Source organism: Canis lupus, chromosome 12 (genome assembly GCF_011100685.1).
Source record: "Canis lupus familiaris isolate Mischka breed German Shepherd chromosome 12, alternate assembly UU_Cfam_GSD_1.0, whole genome shotgun sequence".
In the NCBI taxonomy this organism is placed as follows: domain Eukaryota; kingdom Metazoa; phylum Chordata; class Mammalia; order Carnivora; family Canidae; genus Canis; species Canis lupus.
Window position 1 is genome coordinate 48,072,720 of NC_049233.1, and position 22,077 is coordinate 48,094,796.

Sequence of the window (22,077 nt, forward strand, 5' to 3'; positions counted from 1 at the left end):
TTATTATGTGTATTGGGAAGTATGCTGATACTTTCAGCATTCTGTCCTGAAAATCTATTAGTCAGATCTACTTTATTAACTACACTATCTTCCAAATTACCACATGCAATATTTTTTTTGCCAATTGTTTGCTACTAAGTAATACGCTGTTGCCAGTTTTCTCATCTCCAAAAACAATTTCCATCATTTTTTAGGCTTTACCAATAGTCTCCTTGCCACTTTTTCAGATCCACCCACCACTCAGCCCTAAAGCTAATGGCCCATGTTTTGAGCTTTTATTTCAATAGCACTTCACTTCTGGGTATCAATTTTTCTGTTAGACTTTCTGGCTTTATCAGTTATCTTCTGTTGAATAATAAACCACCCCAAAAGTTGGTTATTTTATTTTCTCATGATTCTAATGGATCATGTTTGGTCTGGACTCAGCCAATCAAGTGTTCTTCTGGTTTCTTCTGGAAACTCTCATGCAGCTGTCACCTCTAGCAGTTGTTTGGGGCTAGATGGTTTAGGATCACTTCACACACGTCTACTGGTTAGTGCTGGCTGTGGGTTTCACATTCTCTGTCATCCTACGGGCTGGCCCAGGCTCCTTTACAAGATAGAATCAAAGCTCCAAGAGAGCACAAGTCAAACTGCCAAGCATCTTATAGCCTAGGCTCTTCAATGTCCCTTCTACCACATTCTATGATCAAAGCAAATCAGAAAGTCAGCCCAGAAATAAACCCTACTTTTTGATGGGAAGAGTAGCTATTGTGGACACATGGATGCACTACCCTGATCTCAGTTCCAAGATCAAGGCACTCATTCCCCCATGCTCTAAAAGTGTTTGCTGTTGATAGATCACAGCTGAGTCCCTCCCTGGAAATTATCCTCTGACAAAGGAATCTTCCTAACCCCAGATTACAGCCCCTCCCCCAGGGCCACTCCAATCTAGTGATTTAAAACCTTACCTCAGTGAAAGACAACTCTGAAGTTTTTGTTTTGTTTTGTTTTTAAAGACTTTTTTTTTATTTATGATAGTCACAGAGAGAGAGAGAGAGAGAGGCAGAGACATAGGCAGAGGGAGAAGCAGGCTCCATGCACCGGGAGCCTGATGTGGGATTCGATCCCGGGTCTCCAGGATCACGCCCTGGGCCAAAGGCAGGCGCCAAACCGCTGTGCCACCCAGGGATCCCCAACTCTGAAGTTTTGTTCCATTTTCTTAACTCCCATGAAATGGACCAAGACCACTCTTGCAAGTACATTGTCTGTCCAATCCTGCTTCCCCCAGTGCCTTCACAGATAGTCCCAAGGGCATTCCCCAGTAAACCATATACATGTAAATCAATCTCAGAGTTGATTTCATAAAAAACCCAACCTGGGATCCCTGGGTGGCGCAGCGGTTTGGCGCCTGCCTTTGGCCCAGGGCGCGATCCTGGAGACCCGGGATTGAATCCCACGTCGGGCTCCCGGTGCATGGAGCCTGCTTCTCCCTCTGCCTGTGTCTCTGCCTCTCTCTCTCTCTCTCTCTGTGTGTGACTATCATAAATAAATAAAAAATTAAAAAAAAAAAAACCCAACCTAAGTGTAATTTAATAATTTATAAGAAATAAATATTTGGCCATTCAGATGACCAAAATACATTCCTCAGATGCATTTGGTCTTTATCCAGTTTCCAAAAACACTTCAGAGACTAAAGGTGAAATAAGCATCTTGTTATTAATGAAGGTAACTTTTGGATCCCACTCAAAGTCCAGGGCTGGTTGCCATGACAACAAATCATGTAATTAGAGGGTTGGAACTTTCAGTTCTATCCCTTGACCTCCAGGGATGGGGAGAGGGACTAGAAGTCGATCAAATCAATTGTTGTTGGCCAATGGTTTTAGTCAATTCTAACTACGTAATGAAAACAAACAAACAAACAAATATAAAAACCCAAGAGGAGAGCTTTTTGGTCCTTTCGGGGCGGGGGGGGGGGGGGTCTCTTTGGCAGAACTTCCATGGTTGGGGAACCAGACTGCTTCCACATGTCACCAAGCCATTCTCCAAGCTCATGAGGAGGGAAGCTTCTCTCTCAGGACCTGAGTCCTTGTGAGTCACTCCAGCAAGTTAACTAAACCTAAGGAGTAGGTCATTGAGACCTCCAATGTATAGACAGTGTGTCTGAAGATCAGGTAACAGCCTGGGCTTGCAACTGGCATCTGAAGTGGGATGTGAGACAGCCTCATAGGACTGAATCTTTAACCAATAGAATCTGACATTTTCTCTGGGTAGTGTTAGAACTGAATTGAGTTCTTGGACACCTTGTTGGTGTCCAAAAATTACTTGGTGTTAGCAGTGTGGGAGCAAGGGGCACCTCCTTTAATGTTCGAATTGGGAACTTTAAAAGACTAAAGATATGAGAGGTATTAACAAAGTCACAATGTGACCTCCCATAGTTGCAAAGTAAACTACCCCAAAATTTAATGGCTTCAAAAATCAGCTATTTATTACTTCCCATGTTCTATGAATTGACTGGGGAGCTGAATGACCTAGGATGACCTTATTCAGTTGCGCAGTTTGTAATCTGAACTTGAGGTGCCTCAGTTCTTCACTTGTCTCTCACCCTCCAGCAGGCTAGCTCAGGCTTGTTCATATTGCAGATTGTCAGATTGAAAATATGGCCACAAATTCTTTCTCTCCTTGTACTCATCCCCTTGAAATGGGATATTACAGATTCCGTTGGCCACAGTTGCGTGAACCAGATCAGCAGAGATCAACTAAGACAACCCAGATCAGAAGAACTGACCCACACCATCAGAGGAAATAATAAATTTCTATTGTTTCAAGTCTCTGAATTTTGAGATGGTTTGGTTTATAGCAAAAGCTACACATGTTAATGTAATAAGCAAGGTAATATGCAATGGTAAACAAAACAGACACACATCAACCAAGAATAATTTTATTAACAAAAATGTAGACAATATAAAATCACCCCCCCAAAATAAACATATGTCCATAAAAATTAAACTGTTCAGTTAATAATGGTTATATTTGCCTCATATCTTCTATTAATATTTAATTCCTATCTATTCTCTCATAGAGCAAGAATGGAAGTTTTAAGAAAAAAATTGATGAGAGAAGGAAGAGAAGTGTTAAATTGAGGAGGTTATGTTCAACTTTTTTCTGAACTTTGGGAAAATATTGCAATAATTTTATTTTATTAGTGGGACACCAATATTTTACAGAAGGGCATTTGAGAATGATGTGTCTAATTTACCTACTGATTTTATTTTATAAAATTGATCTTGCCCCTTTGGGGATGTTCTAGGCTATTTATTTCTTATTAGTGTCTTTTATCTACTTTCAAATCCATAAAATCCCTTGTAATGATTTTGCCAACTATGAAACTTTGTTGATAACCCACATGGGCTTCTCTAGTCCTTGGAATCATCTACTTCTATTTTAAGAGCATAAAGTTGACTTCAAGAGACATTATAATTGTGGTGATAACTCTATTTTTCTTCATTTGCATTTCATTTTTCCCTCAAGAACTTCTTTTCTCTGAAGCTGAGGGTCAATAAAATTATTTTTACTTTAACATGTTTAGGAGTTATTTCTGTTTTCTTCTTAATGACTTATAAGTTCCCTTTATGACTGTGGATACTGTGACAGGATGAATGTACTATTACCAAGATGCTTTACAGAGCCCTGACCATACAACCTCACACTTACTATTCTTATTCTTCCATTTCTTCTCATACTCTGATTACTTACAAATTCTATCTCTTGTGTATATTTTCTCTGTATTAGTTTTCTCTTAAAAACTTAGCTCTGATTGAGTTTTGCTGAGCCGTGACCTTGGATGCCATCAATTCTTCATGGGGCAGTGCCTCTCTGCCACATTCATGGATTTTTTTTCCTATTATCAGTAAGCATAATTTGAATTGCAAATGTCAGTTATGCTGTAACGGGATGGTAAAGTGTTGACTATTCACTTGAATAGCTGAGCATTGCAGTTTGCTTATGAGCCTGCTCATAAGCTGTCCAGGCTTATGTCCTAGAGAGAGTATAGACTGTACTATTTTACTAAGAGGCAGGAACATGAGTACTTTTCAGAAAGAAGTGTTTTGTTGTAAGTAATTAATTATATTCCTCCTCCCACTACTATCAGAGCTGGTTGACATTATAGCACTGTGATTAAGCTCTGAGACTCTGGAGTTCAAATTTAAGCTCTGCTTCTGCCTGTTGGATGATTTTCACTTTCCGGCCTCAGTTCCTTCATCTGTATAATGGGAGTGATAACAAAATCTAGCTAGCTTAGAGGGCTGTCATGGGGAGTAAATGAGATAAGCTATATAAAGCACTTAACACTGTGCCTATGATGGAGTATATGTTCAATAAATGGTAGCTATTATTACTATATCGCCCCCAGTACTGGCCTTTAATAAATGAAAGTCATTTTATTTCTCACAAGTACTTTTCCATAGGTTATGAATTTGGTTTCATCAACTATTCTCGTGTGTATTCATACCTCTGATCAAGAGAAAATCATGAGTCACTAAGCTTTGAGAATGTCAATATGAAAAGAAGTCAAATAAATTTATTCCATCCCTATTATGAGCACTGACCAATGTTGGTATTCAACTGAATTTGAATAGTACTCCAAACAAAAACATAAATATTCATTACTTGATAAATGCTATTTTAGAAATCATTTAAAAAGTATCTTCTTGAGAGTCATATAATGAGACAGAAGAAAATTCCTATACTTTTGATTTACCTATAAGTCTTTAGATACCAATCTAAAAAGAGCATGACTTTCAAAATTCACATAGAAAACAAAATGATGATAATGTTTAGCTTTTAGAAGTTTAGACTCAAAAGCTTTAATACAATTTACAATTCCTTTTAAAAAACATCATTGTACACAGAGATAATATCCTTATAAAACTATAACAGTAAAATTAAATGGCCAATGTAAATTCCCAGAACAGCCAAAGAGAAAATGAAATGAAAATGAAATTAGTGTTACTGGTTTTCTCATTCAGAGCAAAGCTGTTCAGTTTCTGAAATATTTGGAAGCTATGAGAAAGTTTTTCACACAACTGTTACATCATTTAAATATACAAAACGTATCTGACGAATCCTGAGGAGACAGAGAAGACAAAAGTGAGTTTACTGAGAGATAGAACCTCCCTCCCAACCAAGTGGCTAATCCTGTGGTTTTATGGAGGTTTTTGTGCCTATGGAAGGGGTTTAACACCATGTTTCTCTGAAATCCCTAAAGCAATACTGAGGTAAGGCAGCATTGAGGCTCCCGTATGTGATTCCAGGGACACATCCTCTCAGAGAGCAACACAAATGTAGATAAAAACTTTATCCCCCAGATGAGTTTGAAAAAAAAGACCTGATATTTGAAGACACTAAGACATTAAAGCATTAGCTGTGTTGTTTTGTTTTGTTTTTAAGCTTCAAAATGCTCTTCCAGATGGTCCTTATTGAGAGTAGAGAGTTTATTGGTTTTCAACATAAAAGGAATCCTTAGGGATCCCTGGGTGGTGCAGCAGTTTGGCGCCTGCCTTTGGCCCAGGGCGTGATCCTGGAGACCCGGGATCGAATCTCACATCGGGCTCCCAGTGCATGGAGCCTGCTTCTCCCTCTGCCTATGTCTCTGCCTCTCTCTCCTTCTCTTTCTGTGACTATCATAAATAAATAAAAATTAAAAAAAAAAAAAAGGAACCCTTAGACTCCCAGGGTCCAACCCTCATAGAATATGACTTTTATTTTCATTTCCTGGGCAAAGCTCTTGTCTGTGGCCCCTAGTGCAGAGTGAAGGCAAGGAGCCATCTCAGAGAATTCCACACCAAGTCCTCTGTTGTCAGGAGGAAGAAGTTCCACACCTGGAGGGATGCTAAAATGCCAAGCAGTTGTCAGCAATTGTCAGTGGGATTCAAGCATCAGCTACAACCAAGTACAAGATGTGAAATATAAGCCCCATCACCACTCCCATCAGCTCATTTTTTCTCTTTGCCAGCTACATAAGCCAGAATGGAGAGTGAAGTCCAGCGTTATTCATGTCTACATAGGCCAAGGGACAGGGGCCAAGCTATCTATGCATTTGAGGTGGGACTTCTCCCATAGGAGGTTAGAAAGAGGCTCTCTGATTTCGCAGAGAGCAAAGAACAACAACAAAAAAGGAAAGTTGGAGAGGCAGAAGGGGCTTTCATTGAAACTTCATTCAGTGAGGAGCTAATATAAAATACAATGATTGTAGTTGATAACACTGTATTGTAGAATTAAAAAACAACAAAAACCTCACTCAGTTCTGCTAAAATGTCACCTCCTCAGAGTAAAATACTGATTCTCTGCTCTTTTGCCATGCTTAGTCTTTCTCTGTAGAACTTACATTCCCTAAAGTTAAATTATGTAGTTATTTATCTATTGATTTATTTGTCAATGCATCAGCTTTATATTGATTACCTACTCTGGCAGGCCTATTCTAGGCACTGAGATTACAGCACTGAATAAAGCAGGCCAAGTACTTGCTCTTACATAACTTATATCTCATTTAGGAGTGAGGAGAAAGATTGACAATGAGCAAATAAACAAGTAAACAGAAAATCTGTCAGATAATTGTAAGGGCTCTAGCGAAAAAATAATGCAGGAAAGAAAATTAAGGGACAAGAGCATGTAAGGAGTGGCAATTTAGGTAGAATAGTCAGGGAAGGTCTCGCTGCAAAGATAATATCTGAGCAGAGAGAGCTGCAGGAAGTGAGGGAGAGACACATGTGGCTGACCAGGAAGGAAGAGTATTCCTCCCTGTGTGGAGGAAACAAGTGCAAAGACTCCAAGGCAGGAATGTGCTGAGTGTGTTCAAGGAGCACAAGAGGCCAGTGGTCATGGAAAAGGAAGCAGCAAGAAAATGGTGAGTGATGAGATCACAGAGATACAGGCACCAGGGATACAGAGATGGTTTAAGTACTTTGCTGTTAACTTTGAGTGTGACTTTGGAAAATCACTGGTGTAGGGTTGCAAGATAAAATATAGGACACACAGTAAATTCAAACCTCAGGTGAACAATGATTTTTTTTTTTTTTACTATCAGTATATCCCAAATATTTAATGGGACATTCTTACATCTTGAAAGTATTACTTGTTTACCTAAAATTTGAATTTAACTGGTCATCCTGCATCTTTCTTGGCTAAATCTGGCAACTCTCTTTTGGATGGTTTTGAGCACAGGACTGACATAGTCTTATTTAAGTTTTAAACAGGATTGCTCTAGTTGCTAAGGTGAGAATGGACAACAGAGGCAAAAATGGAAGCAGAGGGATCCTCTTAGGGCACTATGGAATAATCCAAGATGATGAGGCTTTTCCCAATGTCAAAGGAATGAATCAACAGATGCATGGATAAATGGATGTACTTTAGCTTGACTTGAGTGTGGGATAAATTAAGGTGGGTAATTGGGAAATAATGCTGGAAATGTCTACTGGGACCAGATCAGAGGGAGCTTTTAGTGTCAGGCAAGAGATCCGTACTACATCTTTTAAGAAATGGGAAACCCAAGGAGGTTTTGGAATGGGTGGATGATATCAGAACTGGGTTTTAAAAGGAATAAAAGGACACTGCTACCATAGGGCTGAAGAGAGGAATTACTAGAGAGGAACTAGTTATGGGACTGTTCCACCTCTGGTTTAGAGATGCCCAGGGTATGAACTAGGGTGGACTCTGACTTGAGAAAGATGTTCTTTCTTACAGATTGACCCAAAACCAACCAACCAAACAAACAAATAAATAAATATTTCTGGGCTCCTGCAATAAAAGCAAAATGTTTGAAGACTCATACATTCATCTCAAGAATTCATTGATCCAAATAATGGGAAGCCTTCCCCACACACACACACATACCCCTCCATGGAGACACACAGATCTGCATGACCCAAATGCCCTCAAGTCTGCCCTACAAATGCCAACATTCCTCCATAGATAAGTAATTAGACATGGAGAAATGGGGTAATTTATATGAAACCACTTTGTCCTTAGTATCTGATTCAAAACCTTTGAGAAGGCAGTTCTAAAGGTTGCTGGGTCCATGGATGTGTCCCTTCCTAACAGCACCCTGGCTCTGTTCAGTCCTCTTCCCCCATATAGCCATAGTTGGCAGAAAAGACAGCTCCCATCCCTCCCCCAGAAGTGGGACTGACCAGTCTAAAGGCAATTCCACCCCCCTTGTGTGTGGTGAGTAGAGTGGAACATGTGCCACTTCTCACTAGCAAGTTAATAGAAAGTAAGGGATGGAGGGTGCTTCTGGGGAACTTTTTCTTCATTCTCAAACAGATCTGCTGGATGAACCACTCTCACTTCCAATTATGGACAGTGTAAAGTCTGGATGTGATGAGTCTGGCTTAGAGCAAGGATGCTGGAATGGAGAGAAGGAAAGAACCTGCTCATTGACCACACAGCTGACTATCTGGTTGGTAGAAGGTTCATTGTCTCAGCCCCCTTTCTGCCATCCTGTGCTAGGAATGAGATGGCTAAGTCCAATTCAGAAGTGAAGTATCAGCCAACCCACTTAGCTGCAGCTTTAAAGCTACTTTTCAGTCTTGATGTTAACAGCGACAAATGCCATATTTTGGCCTGTGCCTGTCTGGATCCAGCAGCCCTCTCTTCTAAACTTAGGGAGAAAGTGAGGGCTGTCGCTTCCATCTCCCACCCCTGTCATACTCATATATTGTTAAGGTGAAGGCTAAGTTGCTATAACGCCATGGCTTAACTAAGACAGAAGTGATTTCTCTCGTACCTAGGTGAAGTGAGCACCCTAGATTGGCAGCAGGTTCTGCTTCACACAATCATTTATGGGCCTAGGTTCTTCTACACTGTGTTTCTGTCACCTCTAGTGTTAGTCTCACATGCATGATGGAAGCTGGGTCATCACCATATCCATATTCCAGTCCACAAGAAGGGAGAAGAGAGGATGGAAGAACAAATGCCCTCTGTAGTAAGGCCATGACCCAAGGATGGCACATGTCACTTCCACTTAATTCCAAACTCAGTCCTGTGGCTACTGCTGACTTCAAGGACAAAGTGTATCTTTACCTTGATGGTTCTACTCCCTAGACTTCTCATTTCTTTGGATGATTCACTCCATGATTCATGGCCTTCTTCCACCGGATAGAATAATAAAATCCACTTAACTACACAATACTGAGCTATAATTGAATGTCAGTGAAGATCATGGTTCTTCTTGGACAATGTGACTCCCAGGACATACCTCCTTCATATTGATGCTTCTCAACCATGCTTTTGAGGGGCTTCTCCTGCCCATTCTAGGAGGTGAAGGAGCTGAGCATTCTCCACCCAGAAGGCATGATTTGGAGCCATGTCTTAGCTTTGTCTAGTGCACAGAGGCAATTAACATTTGGAGCAATGAATGAATGAATGATTGGGTGGGTGTGTCGGGTGGATGGATGGATGGAATCAGTTCTCTTCATAGCCTAATGCTCTCTCCTGTGGGTTATATCAGAGTATTACATATTATATCTATTCCAAAGTGGGCATTTTCTGGGCAGGAACATTCTAAGACTTCGCCAGTAAGAAGCAGCACCTAAGTCAAATAAACATGGAAGAGAATAAGTATTTTTTTAACCTTTTTCTTTGTTGTGATGAGTCTTGCTATAAAGGTGACACTGCCCATGTTCCCTCCAAAATCTAAAACAAAACAAAACAATCCTTCTCTGAAGTTTCTGCTGTCTGATGTTGGCTATTTCTCCAGCATTTAAGTCATGAAGTCAGAAGAACAAGGGTCTGCATGTCCTTCAGTGTGTAGAATGTGTCCATGAGTGAGGGCAGACCCTTGGGAGGGGCTGGTCTGTGGACCTGCTGGCACTGCTGGGGCCATAGCCCTGACTAGATGGGACATCAGTGCCAGCAGCCAAGAGAGAATTAGCAATCTGTGGACTATAGATTGATGGAGATTTTCCCATCCTCAACTCACACAAGCCAAGGTGCTCTCTCACAGCATCTGGAGCTTCACTAATGAGTTCTATGCTTCAGTTTCCCCTCTCAAACAAAAAAACAAAAAAACAAAAAAAAAAGGTCAGTTCTTCACATAGAGTTGTTTTGAAGAAAATAAATAAGTAAAAAGATGTGTCAGGTAACTCAATGGGGTCACATAAATCAAAAATTATACTTGCATAGCCCTTTCCCCAGGCTCCAGTCCGAGGTCAGTCCTCATTCCTTTGGTTCTCTTATCCCATACGACCCCATCTTTTATGCCACTAGTCTATCAAAATAGTTCATACCCCTTGAGAAGAAGAATCTCACCTTCCAAGTCACCATCCAAAGAAGTTCATGAAGAATGCAGTGGTAGGAGGACCCTGAAAGGGCTTTAAAATAATGAATCCACCCTCTTGGTAGTATCCTTTGACAGACTTTTAAAGCCTCCCTTTTACAAGAGGACTTGCCTTGGCAAGAAAGTAAGATGCCTGATAAAGAAAGGAGACTTTTCAGTGGAATGCTTTTATCCTTCTAAGTACCCCCAATCAGACTGTGGAGATCAAGCCCCAAGTGCTACAAAGGAAAACGTAGAATTACCTTGCATTTGGAGAGACTCTTTCATCTGCCCTGAGATGGAAGGCAGGCAGGGAGGGAGGGAAGAAAGAAGGGGTATTATTTCAAACTGGTCCTGAAGCCAGGCCATAACAAAAAATGACAGTTCTCTGGCCTCTCCTTCAGGGAAGGACTTCACTGGAAACTTCTCAGGCTCATAACTGGCATTGGCTTGGCTGGGCCTTGACACTGCAGTAAAGCATTGCCCTTTCCTGTGAGGTGCCCTCATGGCCCCCTCCCCCCTCTGACACCCCATCAGGAGAGTCTGCATAAAACTCCAAACACAGAGGGTAATACGAAGCAGAGGAATTAAGGGATGGAGGTCACTAAAAGATCAGAGCAGGACTCTTGTATGTCCTCTCTCTGTTGTCAGTACCTGAGTGCAGGCTCTCCACTTGTTATAAAAGACATACTTATTGCCTCATAAAGCAAACATTTTGCACCTTACCAGGACAGAATTTTCTTTTTAATTCCATTCCGGAGGGAAAAGCAAAACTCTCTCTCCCTGAGGTCTGAATACTATCATACATGTTGAGTATTGTGCAAACTGTGCATACTGAGGTCTGAGTAAGTGCTCTCCTGTGCCCTTTGCTTCTCATCCAGAGTAAATATCCCTGAGCTGCATCTAGGTTTAAATTGCCAACTCAGAGGCCTTATGGGTGCGGGGCTGGAGAATTTGTGTTTCTCACCCCACCCCAGAGGAGGGCCACTCCAGATGTAGGAGGCACAGACAGACAGAGCCCGTTTGGTCTAGTACAGTGGTTCTCAGTCTGGCATCTCAGCCCCCTATGGAAGTGCCCACAACCCAATAACCGGACCGCACTCTGGTCACTAAAACAAGATTTCTGGGGTGGACCCAGACATCACACCCCAAGTATGCATTGGAAATCTCTGAGCTTTTCAAGGTGCAGATGTCTGATCCCCAGCAACTAAGTTTGTAAAAGTCTACCAGCAACTGGACCACAGGATGCTGAGCAAATGCCTTCAGTTTGTGCCAGCCCTCTCCCTAGCTGCATTCGAGACCCCAAAGGTCCTCGGGCATTGGCCAGCCTATAATTTGGAGTTGGAAACACTGATCCAGTAAAATGAAAATAACATTCTGTGCCAGAATCACACAGTTGTTACATCAAAGTGCCAGAATTCCAACCTAGGTCAACTGATTCCATTGTCTGAGCTTTTAACCACTTTGCCTCAAATTTTCCATATTTTCTTTACTGATATCCAATGATCTGAACCCATCCACCTCTCCAAAAGCCAATTCTCCAAAGCACAAGTTTGCCAAAAGCTAATTTGTCAACTTATCACATCACCCAAAATTTCCTTGAACCATCTAAAGAGTTTATAGCTATCCACGGCACATAGTTGGTTTCAACAGATTTTGAGGATTTTTTTTCTGTCCAGGTTTCCCTTTTGTCATATCCAGCCTGATAAGAGGAAAAGGGCAAGCCTTTGCCCCTCCAGAGTAGTTCATTCTATCCCTGATACCACCTCTACTTTGTACCTGTGCTCTGTCTTCATTAACACTTGCACACAGGCCCCCAAGCTCTTAACTCCATGGCTGTCAGTGTTTGAGCACTAGGCACAGGCTGTGGCAGGGACCATAGTGAGCCTCGACTATATAGGACTCCCTGCCTTTGGTCAGGTGCTCCAGAGAGAGGGTCCCCCCAAACAGAGCAGTAACAGAGAGGTTCCACTCCAGTCAGCCATTCCAGACCTATCAGAAGCTATTCCTCTGCCAAGCTGAGGTAAACTAGTCATTCATAAAACAGATTTTCAATGAATTGACAAGAGCCCTCCAACTCAAACCCCCATGCACTATTATGGCATCCTGTCTTGCCTAAGGCCATGCACTAATCATGCTGCATTATAAATGCTTCTTCACTTCCCTCCTGCAGCAGACTGTGAGTCCTTTATAGGCAAGGGCCCCCTTTCACTTTTATACATCAAGCACCTAACACAATAGCTCTCTTATTGTTAGAGTGACAATAACATTTATCTTTTTTTTTTTTTTAACATTTATCTTTTAAGCCAGAAAATTTTGAGAGTGTGAAGGGCAGGTAACTCAATGGGACATTAGGATAACTGGCACAAACCAAAACTGTCTTGAGTAGTGTGAGTCATGATCATTCTCTGGGTAGCAATTAATAAAATTGCTGAAATAAAAGGCATTCACAGGATTGGTCCACTTCCTGTTAATTGTATACATTGGATGTCTCTCAGTAGAGACAAGGCTTTTCATGAGAAACCATGGGTGATATGAAGCACCCCACTGAGTCCCAAAGGTGCTTGTCCCAAATCTACTCCCTGTACCCTGGTTACTTGGCTCATAATACAGAACCTAGCGCAGAGAAGTGCTCTATAAAACATGTTGAACTAAATTAACACACTTTGTTAAAACACTCCCATAGTTGAAGTCAAGATTATTATTGTGGGTTGAATTGTGTCCCCGAAAAAAATATGTCCAAGTCCTAACTGTGACTTGAATTGACCTTACTTGGAAATAGGATAATAGTATCATGGAGGTTGTGATCAAATTAAGATGAGTTTATACTGAATTAGGGTGAGCCCTAATCCAACAACTGGTATCCATATTAGAAGAAGGAAATTTGGACACAGACACATGGGGGAAATGCTATGCAAAAGACAGAAGCAGGGATTGGAATGCTATGTCTACAAGCCAAAGAACTCCAAAAATTGCTGGAAACCACCAGGAGTTAGCAGAAAGGCATGAAATAGGTTCTTCCTCAGAGACTCCAGTAGGAACCAACCCTGCTGATATCTTGATTTTTGACTTCTAGCCTCCATAATTGTGAAAAAATAAATTTCTATTGTTTTAAGCCAATCAGTGTGCAGCAATGTTTTACTGCAGCCATAAGAAACTAATATAGATGGCACATGTTCATTGTAAATGAGAATAAAAATGTCAGTGCCAACAAAACCTGGCATAATCAGTACTCCACATTCTTATATCCACCTACCTCTCTAACCTTTCCTACTACACTCCTCTGGGCATCCTCTACTCCAACTACGTTGTCTTGTTCATCTTTCCTGGGACATGCTTTGCTATTCTGTAATTCTGTGGCTTTACATATGCCCGTTCCCTCTTCCCTGATCTCCCACATACTAGTTTAACAACTAACTCCTCTAGAAGCCTTCTCTAAGTCTCTCAGGAATATTTAAGGTCCCCTGCTTTGAAATCCTACAGATGTTCTTCCTTCTTTCCTGGTATTCATGGTTATGATCTCTGTTCTTGTCTATTTGCCCTGTTAGGTGTTGAGCACTTCCAGGAGCTGTGTCCTACTCCTCTCTGAATCCATGGTGCCTCGCATGCTTGGCACAGAGTAGGGACATCATAAGAATTAGAACAATAGAAATTTGGCCCTGGGGAACAGTGAGACTATAGTAAAAGGCGAAAGATTTATGCGATCTGAAGAGAAACCAGAGTTCAGTGAGACTATAGTAAGCAGAGAGTGGAGAGTGTCACTTTTTGTGGGAAGATAAGGCTAGTGAGGTAGACTGGATACAAATAAGGATGGGTCTGAGAAGCTGTGAAAAGAAGTTTAGACCTTATCTTGCATACCTTTAAGAGCCTGTGAACATTTTTTGTCTGTGACCTAAAAGGGTATGTGCTATGGAACAAAGGATCCTACAGTAGTGTGAAAGACATGACAGAGTGGAAGCTGCGTAGATGTCCAACAGCTTAGCTGGGAGGTATTTGCCAGTCCCGGTGGGAGATGACAATTCAATGAATGAATGAGGCCAGAGGTGGTTCGGATGGACTCGAGATCTGTCAGGAGTCCTCACAGCCAAATTACTGGGCAAAATAGTGGGGAAAAGGAAACAAGGAAAACCCAGAGATGTCTTACCTATAAATATGATAGGCAATAGTGCCCAACAGCTTAGCTGGGAGGTATTTGCCAGTCCCGGTGGGAGATGACAATTCAATGAATGAATGAGGCCAGAGGTGGTTCGGATGGACTCGAGATCTGTCAGGAGTCCTCACAGCCAAATTACTGGGCAAAATAGTGGGGAAAAGGAAACAAGGAAAACCCAGAGATTTCTTACCTATAAATATGATAGGCAATAGTGCCATCTGTCATGAGAGGACTACTCAGGATAAGAGCATATTTGGGGGTAGGACTAGGAGTGTCCAGAAAGTGAGTTCTGTTCTGGACATATCTGGAGAGTCCCAGGAGGCCATTTGTGTAACTGATTCTGGAGCTCAGACAAGATAGCTTGATTGCAGATAGAACTCTAAGAGGTGTTGAAGTATAGGTAGAGAATGGCTGAAGGAGTGGATGAGCTCCTCCAAGGGAGTGTACACTGCAAAGGCAAAGTGGACTGTGGACAGACCCTGAAGAATACCAATAGCAAATCAGAGCCTCTCCATAAGACACTTCCTGGATTTCCTTACTCGGAAGTGGCAAGGAGGCTGCCCTCACTGGTTCTGCAGCCATCTGCCCTCAAATCCTCTGGGCCACTTCAGGAACAGCTCTCCTATGAGGAATAACTCTTTCAGTCTGCCATCTCTCAAAATTATTTTTTCTGTTTGCTAATAATATTCAGGCACAAAAACTCTGGCTCAGAAGCTCGGGATTAATGTGATGAAAATCCATATTCACCTTGAACAGGCTGTTTCAAATAACAGATATTTATTTGATCAGACTCCATTATGCCCTCAGCTATATCCCTGCATATAAGAAAAAAGGCTCAGCCCAAGGTTTTGGAGACCATTGTTCCAGGTCCTTTAGTCCCTGGAACACAGTAACCACAAGAGGAGACAAATTAAAAATTAATGAATGTGCTGTACTAGATGTCTTGCAGTCAAGGATCTTTGTGTAGATAAAAGAGCAAGGGGGGAGGGGAAGGTTTCATGGTTAACGTTTTTCTTTATAATTATTAGGTGGGGAAAATTGGTGAAGAAAGTGGGGGAAGTGACAGGGTAAGTGAGACAAAAAATAAAGGACTGCAGCATTAAGAAAGCAAGAAAAGAAGAGAAGCAAGTGTGGAGACAATCGGGTCTTTTAGGCTTACATTGCATGGGGTGCAGTATACAAAAAAGTGTGGGGGGGTACTTCAAGGTAAAGAAAAGCCCCACTTCCACTTGGGCTACTTTGCCCCAAGCCTAGGCTGCCCTGACTTGAATAATGAGCTAGTTTGAGGCCAGTAGCAGAGACTTATGTAACAAAACAAAAAAGTCTTTGGCTTTTCTACCTACCTTCTTCAAAGAATATATAAAGCTTCCTATACATTGTAATCTTCCATGGCCATGCAGTAGTTTTGTGCAGCCAAGTGGTTACCACCAAAGGAAATCTGTGTTTCCTAATAAGAAACAAATTAAAATGTCAATAATCAAGTAAAACCATTCCCCCTTCAAACACACACACATTTGCTGAACCTTGAAAAATAAAACCTAATATTTCTTTTTAATGACTGTAAGATCAATAGATTTCCCCCCAAAAAAGTACCTAGTGAATTAGAAGTAAATCTACATATTTTCTAAAACTACTGAAGTATCACAAACCCAGAATATGAAGCTTTCCAAATCAAGCCTGAAGCAAACAAAGATTGCATCTGGTTAAGTCGTGCTTCATAAAATATACTACTATGCTATTTTAAGATAACTAAAACTTTGTGGTTTAAATCCCAATAGAAAGCAGAATATACATATCAAGGATGAGGAATTGGTTAAATGTTAAAGCATATTATCTGTGACACAGCCTGGCTTTTGGCAAGTTAGATCAGTTGGATACAGAGCCACAGAGCAAAGATTAGGGCTGTGATGGCCTCATGAGCCAACTGGTCACTGCTTTATTTGGGACTGTGAGCCAAAGGACCACCAGAGACCACTACTGTGCTTCTCATGAGGTGGAGCTGATGTGAGTACCCTTTTTCAAAGCACATGAGCCATCCCAAAGTACAGAGCCTGCTGGGTTCCCCAGCACAGTGGGTTGTGACACTCATTGTTCATCAGAATCACTCACGGGAGCTTTTTATATCTATAGACACTCAGACCTTACCCAGAGATTCAGATCCAGTGGCTGGAGGGGGTGGTGCAGCCCTGGCATCTGTGGTTTATAAAAGCTCTCCAGGTGGTTCCAATGTGCAGTCCCCACAAGAGCCTTGACTTCACCAGCCCAGCTGGTGGCTCAGTCCCCTTCCTTTTCATTCACATTTCTTCCTGGGTCGGGGAATGCCATTAATACCCCCTCCTCCACGAAGTGTCTGCAGATGGTGCAAAGCCTAGTCACGCTGAAAGCTAAGAGAGTTGGTGATTGTCTCCAAGCAAGGAGTGATGTAATCTGATTTGTATTTTAAGAAAATAACCATGTAGGAGGACGGCAGAAGGACTGATGAGGGAGAGCCTGAGGGCAAGGAGACCAGTTGAGCACTTGACCAATGTTGGCTATCATGGCCAGGGATGGGAAGATGCAGACAAAGTCTGAAAACATGTCTGAGACTGAACCAACAAATCTGTTGTGTCAGCAAGGGCAAGAGTAAGGAAGGAGTTGAGGGTAGAAATATAAGACAGGGAAATAAGGTTAAGAGTGACCAAATCAGCTAAGAAGAAGATCAAATGATCTGGGGAAGGAAAAAGAGCATCAGCCTACCTGGAGTGCTTGCCCTTCTTTCTCATCCATTGCTCTGGATAATGCTGGAACAGACACAGAGCTACCATTAGACCTAGTGCTATGGGTTTGTGTTGCAATAATTTGTGTTTGTGTTTCTGTCTAGACTGAACTGCTGAAGAGCAGGGACTGGTATTGTTCTGTGTGTGTGTGTGTGTGTGTGTGAGAGAGAGAGAGAGAGAGAGAGAGAGAGAGAGAGAACACCTAACACAGTAAGCATGACATAGGCACATAACAATGTTTTTGCTAAGATGAGTGATATAAGAGAATTGGGAATAGCCTCTCTGGGAAATCTGTTATCAAGCCAGCTTTATGACATTGAGAGTTTCACATTGAGAGTTTCACATGAGCCAAAGTGCCTCATTCACCTGGGCTGCAAATGGCTTACATGACAGGATGATTCCGGCAACATCTTTTGGGAGAAAGTGATAATGAGGAAAGCCTTTTAGCCTTCAGTCATCATGTTTTGGTACAGTGTGCTCTCCAAGATGGGAAGCCTCTGACAAAAGCCACTGTCCACGGTGGGTTCCATCTTTCTTATTATGGGAGAGGAGGCCACAGACAGGGAATTGAGACTGGAGCCTGTTGTCTGTCCTTGTCATGGACACAGTGTGGGGGGAGGTGGTACGGGATATGGGAGGGCAAGAAATTAACTTGACCAGAATAACCCAGGGAAATGAGGGATATGCCACTTGGCTCAACAACAGAAAAATGCTTTTCCAATGGAATGCGTGATGGTGGCAAGAGCTGCAGGAGTTGAGCAATAATTTCTAAGAGCACAATGAAACAGATTCTATGGCTCTTTTTTTTTTTTTTCAGAATTGCCATTCTTTGCTTCCAGATCTCCCTGCAACACCCCCTTTCCTTCCCTGAGTTCCCTGAAATGATACACTGAATATGGTTAATTAATCAATCAATAGCCAGTGATTATCAGACAGCTGCTATATGTCTAAGAGAGAGGAAGCCAACCAGTGTGCAAACTGGGGGGTGACCCAGACCAAGGCATGCCTAACCTCAAATGTGCCGCAGGCAGCATTTGACCAGATGCTTCATTCCCACCTCTCCTCACAGATGCCTTCTAAGTAGTTTGGTCCCTTCTGTACCAGGAAATTGATTGTGTCAGCTACAGTTGTATTTCTCACATGAAATCTCCCTGTGCGACTTTTTATTGTGAGCCATCTCCCTCTCCCCACCACCACCAACCAACCCCAATCCCCAAGGGGGACACTATTGCATTGCCAATTAGAAGTATGCTATCCAGACTTCTTTGTCTGCAATGCTGTGAAGGCTTCATTTTCACATTTCTCTTTGACTAGAAGTGTTAACTCCCAGTTTCAGGAGTTTGGGTGGATTTTCCTTTGCACATCTATGATATTCAGTATAAATGTGTACTCACTTTACCTGCCCTATAGGTTTTCCACTTCTGTTTCTAGTTCCTTCAAAAGAGAATTCAGCAAAATTCTGTACTGGGCATGTCCCCCCATGGGGGACTGTTGCTGACAGCTTGGGAGAGAACAGAAAGAAAAGAGGAAGAAGAGAAATAAAGAAGAGGCCAGTAGGCAAAAGGATTCTTGAGGCAAAAGGGAGTTGTCGAAAGGGTTTTGGAAACAATTCACGGCTTCCTGTTGTCTGCAGTCGGCTTTTGTTTTCAAAGTCTTGAACTCAGTCACCACTTTATTTATTCAGTTCTGTGAGCCTGATTCAGCTTTAAAACTGCCTGATACATATCTAAGCATACTCCCTGCAAAGGCATCCATCATGGAAATGAAGCCATGTTACAAAAAAAGCACAACTAACACAGAAGGGACGAATTTAAACTATGAGGTAGGGAAAAATATTAACATATAAATATTCAGAGCCTTACCCTCTACCATGCCTGAAAGAGTTCCAGACTGTTTCTATGTGTGTAACAGAGGCTGTGGCGGGAGAACCTCAAAGCCTGGCTAGGTTTGCTTTAGAAGGAACTGAGAATCGATGTGTAGAGGAGCAACTACTGGGTAGGAGCACACCGCTGAGAAGCTGAGGACCAGGGGGTGGAGAGAAAGACAATTTTTAAATCTTTTTCCTTGCATTATGATTATAATCTGTCACCAGCATTTTCTCAGTAAACTGAAATGATCATTCAAGTTACTTTTAAGCATTTGGGGGTAATAGATTTTACTTTGAAAGTGACTCCACCCTGAGGAAGGGCCATGTGGCAGGCAGCTTATCTTTATCCAGGTTATACATACATCTAACATATCTATAGAAATTAAGTTTATAAATAAGAGCTGGCAAGGAAAGCAGTATTGGTTGGGGAGGGTGTTCGGGGGAAAAATAAGTGAGGGAAATAAGACTCTCATAATAATATGAAAAAGTCAGTCTCAATTTTTCATCAGACTGTCCTTGAATACTAAACGGTCACTTACAGAACAGTGACAATTGTGAAAGAGGCCCAGGGCCCCAGATCTCCCCTAGGTAAAACCTTCTTCTTATTAAATGACAATTTGTGGTCAAAACTGTGAGGCTGACCCCACCCCCTCTTCCCAATCACAGGCCAGTTGGAGACACCATGGCAATGAGGGCAGGATTTGTCTGCTGGAGAGGCTATTAGCCACACTTTACATAGCATTAGGGACCTCCTCTGTGCTCTTTCTCAGCAGTTTATCTAAATGTGTCCAGCATCTTGGAGGCTAAAGGGAAACTATGAGAGAACAACTCCACTCCCTTAGAGTTTATTGAAATTATTAACAAATTACCATAAGTGAGAAGTTATTTTATAGCAAAAAGAAGAGATCAGTTCCCCCAAATCATCATTCAGAATATTTAAGAGAACTGTTTTAAGAGTTGCTGAGAAGATGGACAGAGAGGGTCCCTGGCCTTGCCCCTTCTTGGCTTTGAAACATGTATACCTGGATCTGTATCTGGGTCCACTGGGATGAATGAGGTTGCCCCCAGGCAGGGAGTCATGGAAACTCCAGGCCAGACAGGTAGAGGGCTTGCCCCACAACATGCAGGCTCCAACTCTCACACCCAACCACCCAGCCTCTCCAAGGTGGAAGGAGGAATCTTCCACTCTAAGGAATGCCACTTTGTCAAAACAATCACAGCAATCCTGACCCACATTAATGTCAGCCCCAAGAGTGGCCCAGGGAGCTCCAGGGTCAAGTCTTGGTGCCCAATATTTAAAATTGTATAATCACCAGGGCACCTGGATGGCTCAGTCAGTTACCCATCTGACTTCAGCTCAGGTCATAATCTCAGGGTCCTGGATCTAGCCCAATATCAGGTTCCCTACTCAGCGGGTAGTCTGCTTGTCTCTCTGCCCCTCGCCCTGCTCCTACTTCCTCAAATAAATAAATAAAATCTTTAAAAAATAAATAAATAAAATTGTAAAATCATCATGATCACTGTTAAAGTCTATGAAATATATACATAGATAAAAGATTAGAAACATAGCCCATGTTTACATTAGAATAATTCTTATTTTCTCCATCAAATAAAATGTTTCTAGTTGCCTACCTTTCAGCCACACTCATTTGTAACTTCTACAATCAGAAAATATCTCTTTTAATTGTGAAAATAATCATACATCCTTGCTCTGGCCGTAATTAGCATAATAACCTCTCCAAACCTTATTTCCTCACCTACGAAATGAGAGGCTGTGTGTGTGACTTGTTTGCCAAGGTCCCATTCAGCACCAATATTCTGGAAATTTGTGAGAAATTTAATTATAAGCAATACTAATTTAGCCACAAGAGAGTACAGTTCTTATAAACTTGTTAGAAATCCCAATTATTTGTATCTAACTTGACAAAAAAAATTAAATTTGGCTTGACATAAGGGAAAATCATTATGTATACTAATTCTATTTTCTCTTTTGGAGAACTTAATGATCCATTCATTTATCAGATTTTGTTAAGGGCTTATTATGTTCCAGGAACTCTGCCAACCATTGTTATCTTCACAGCAGTGTATACTTCTATGAAATTGGTGTATTAAGGTAATGCTAGCTGCTATAACAGATAAACTATCAGCTATCAATGGTTTACTATGAGATGATCGTTTCTCACTCATTTAAAGCCCAAAATGGGCATTCCTAATTAGGGTGTCATTGTGCTTTTCCAAGTAAAGACTCAGAAGCTAAGGTTGCTGCATCTTGCGTCTCTGCTACCTTCAAGACACTTACTAACTCACAGTCCTCTACTACCTTAATCTGGCAGAGGGAAGGAAAGAATGGAGGTTTTTCTAACAGCGAGGATTGTTAGTGATTCTCATAACTCGTGCTTATATTCCATGGGCTTTCCTCAGTCATATAACCAGGAATCACTATAGAGGAGGCTGGGGAATCTTGCCATGTACCCATGAAGAAGAGGAACAAGTCTGGTGATTAGCTGTCAGTCTTCACCTCAACAGCCATCATGCCCATCTTTATTTTTTTTTATTTATTTTTTATTGGTGTTCAATTTACCAACATACAGAATAACCCCCAGTGCGTCATGCCCATCTTTAAAATGAGAAATGAAGCTCAGCAAGTAAGTGGCAGCTTCCAGATTTGAACCCAAGAGCCTGGCTGCCACACAAATGCCACATTCACATAAGTAGCAAATAAACTAGAATTGTTAATGCTGTGATACTGATAAGGGAAGAGGAAATAAACTCTTTGGGGAGGGAGGATAACCTTGCCTAACATAGCTAGTGGTGGACAGAGGATCACAGAAGTTAAGTAAACTGCTCAAGACCAGACAACTAGTCAATGGCTAAATGGAGGCTCCAAGCCCAAAGCCTTATGCTTTTACTTTGTTATCAGATTTCCTACAATTCCGTCTTGAAGGATGAATGTGTGTTTGCTGGCCAAAAAGAGGAGACAAGGCACTGACAAGAGAAGGAACAGCAT

The 22,077-nt window shown here is 41.7% G+C and overlaps 2 long non-coding RNA genes across 2 annotated transcripts in view; both read right to left on the bottom strand.

Annotated features, from left to right (window-relative positions):
* The window catches only part of LOC111098354, an 89,122-nt gene that overhangs the window by 26,390 nt on the left and 40,655 nt on the right, over positions 1 to 22,077 (bottom strand). Inside the window, exon 2 of the long non-coding RNA XR_005368006.1 lies at positions 15,791 to 15,894. This is a non-coding gene — a long non-coding RNA (uncharacterized LOC111098354). The remainder of the gene's footprint in view (positions 1 to 15,790; positions 15,895 to 22,077) is intronic.
* On the bottom strand, positions 5,618 to 11,645 carry LOC111098353. Its single transcript, XR_005368005.1, has 4 exons — positions 11,522 to 11,645; positions 10,558 to 10,587; positions 10,288 to 10,448; positions 5,618 to 9,568 (listed from the first exon to the last, which is right to left on the bottom strand). It is a non-coding gene; the product is annotated as an uncharacterized LOC111098353 (long non-coding RNA).